The sequence below is a fragment of the Pteropus alecto genome, unplaced genomic scaffold, assembly GCF_000325575.1.
Source record: "Pteropus alecto unplaced genomic scaffold, ASM32557v1 scaffold80, whole genome shotgun sequence".
Classification (NCBI taxonomy): Eukaryota; Metazoa; Chordata; class Mammalia; order Chiroptera; family Pteropodidae; genus Pteropus; species Pteropus alecto.
In genome coordinates this window covers 2707387-2710294 of record NW_006430460.1, presented here as the reverse complement: position 1 = coordinate 2710294, position 2908 = coordinate 2707387, and positions in this window count along the sequence as shown.

Genomic DNA, 2908 nt, shown 5'->3' with positions numbered 1-2908 from the left:
TGTTCCAGAGAAGACAAAGAAAGTGCCTGGAACCTCGAGGCGCGACTTCCGGGGACGCAGGCGACGGCGACACAGTGGCGTCCCCAGCGCCTCGCGCCTGGCGGGCGCGGCTTCTGGACGGAGGCCCGGCGGCCCGGCCCCTCGCTTGTCCCCACACCCGGGAGAGGCCGGCTTGCCGCGGGGAGCGCGGCCTTTTTGGACACCTGTCATCGGAGAGCTGGATGGGGCACGTGGTGCTTGGGCGGTGGGCTCTGGTGGCCTTGCGGAGGGTCCAGAAGCCTGAAGTCAGGTGACTCGTCCATCCAGGCCGCAGGGGAAGGGCGAGGCCCCTGCCTCCTGAGCTGCGTCTTCCCTAAGGCCTGGGCCGCCGGCACAGATGTCTTGATACCAGGCCCAGTGCTTCTCCCCAGCCTGTATTAGACAACTGGTCTCTGAGCATGAGCAGGGACTTATGGGCCGCCGGCACAGATATCTTGATACCAGGCCCAGTGCTTCTCCCCAGCCCGTATTAGACAACTGGTCTCTTTGAGCATGAGCAGGGACTTATTCCATTGTTTCTGTCTAAAACATTCAGCTTCAAATCCAGTTTCTCTGAAGGAGAGGTGGGAGGTCGCAATAAATGAAAAGTTCCCGCTGAAGAAACGGCTCACCTCTTGCCTGTTTTGTCTGGCTTTAGATTTGCAAAGGTAGCTTTATTCGGTACTACCAAGTCCATCTAAAAACTGACTCACTGAACAGCTGCTGATGGCACTGTCATTTGGTCATTTAGTCCATTTGGTCATTTGGCCTCTTAGCTGTCAGTTCTGGCCAAGTGTCCACCCAAGAAAAGCAACCCTAATACCAGATGTACATTTCAAGACTTTAACTCAGACTCAAGAAATGAGAAATAAACGCGGATCGTAGGTTTTCTGTGGACTTAAGATCATGACCAAGAACGGTAGCTGAATAAACATCTAATGTGTTTAACAAGATATTACTAACAGATATCTAAAAGTATAAAGATGCTTAGATGGAATTCGCGGGCATGATGAACATTTTAACAGGAATGAATGAAAATAGAGGAATTTGAATTTCTGAAATTTACATTATTTTCAATAAAGTAGTTTGAGAAAGGGAGTTACATTTTTCTTATATGTGTGGATACCAGACAGGCTGCCTTTTTGTTCTTTCTGCGTGCTTCTGTGTCGCTATTTATTGGACAATGGTCTCTGGTTCTTGTTTAATTGTGTCTTTATTTTGTTTGTTTCTGACAATGCACTTACACCCAACTCTAATTCTGCCTAGAAAACGGAGTGGCGGGGCGGGGGGGAGCTGAAAATAGAATCTAGTTATGTTGAGTTTTGTTGTGGTTGTTTTTTTAAATACATTGTGTACACAGAGTTCAATAACAGTATAATGAGTGTCTTTAGAGCCTGCCCAGGTCACTTTTAACAACTCCTAATCTGTGGTTTAGGTACTTAATCTTTGCTGCTGATTCTGCTAATCGACAATAAATTAAAATTATTTTAGTGCCACACAACACGCCATTGTACCATAGCTCCTACATTGTTTTGCATTGTTTGCTTTCCTGAGGTCGGAGAGGAATTTATCAACCACCACTTGTATAAAATCTGTTATTGTCATACTGCAGATACAATGTGTTATGATAACAGACCATCGATCCTGGAAATTCTGAGATAACATATGAACAATTTTAAAAGAATTCCTTTCCTAGAAATTAAAACACAGGTAGTAAAACGCATGAATGCCTGGGTTCTTACTTATCAATAAAATACTGAAACATAAACTCAATGCATGAGCTGAATATCATTTTTAAGGAAATGTACATGTGTGAAAAAACGATTGGGTTATCATTTAATCTCAAGAAACTTTTTATGGATCACAACTGGTTGTGTCCTGGTCTATGGGTTTGATCTCTAACACCGAATCGCCAGGATCCTGCAGAAAGAACAAACTAGTCATTTAACTTTGAGGCTCTGACAAGCTAGTTGATATTATCTATGTCCACCGAGATCAATGACAAATCCCAATTTGGAAAAGTTGTTGTTAAAACAAATATAATGTTTGGATACCAGAGACATTAGAGCCAAAAGGTCACCTATGCGTTTGCCCCCACCTTCTCCAAACTGATTCTTCCAAGAAGAACGTCAAGGTAAATGTTGGTATAATCTCGGTAACTGACAGATTCTACTTTTCTTGTTTGGCATTTGAAGGATGTTTTTTTCTAGCTCTAATTTCATAAACTTTAAGAAAGTAATGCTATAAGCAGTAAATATTCCCTCTTCCCTCCGATTTGTAGCTAAGTAAATTAGTGATTGTTTTAGTCCAGTATCACTCAGCTCATCCCACAGTTATCAATAAACCTGCTTGGTTGCTAAAATCATAGTCATCCTCTTGATAAAGAAGGGGAGAAGGGAGAGGAAAAAGGCAATGGACAAAAATGGCTAAATGTGAGAGTTATGGGGATTGCAAGTTTGTATGGTCCAAACGGGATTTAAGAAAATGATTTCAATTAAAAAATTTTAAACTTAAATACTTAAAATCAAATAACAAAATAAAGAGTACAGAACCGATATGGAGATGGTGGGATGGAAATTGTTTCAAAATAAAGAAACTTCGAAAAGTGTCCCGATCAATTTTAAGGAGGTTCCCAACCACATCCTCAACTAATCTGTCTCCTGAGTACAACTGTGTTTGGGGACATTCTTCTGGTAGATGAAAGGGCAAATAAGCTATGCAGATCAGGAACTCACCTTCACATCTGAAAGGTTAGCGCTTTGCCACTTGAGATTTTGCGTCGACATAGAGACTATGGAAATGAAGACACAACAGACTTGAGGCTATTTTGAAGTAAGCAAACCCGAATGCATTAGAAACCACTCTGGGGAGGGGTTATTCTATCGTGATA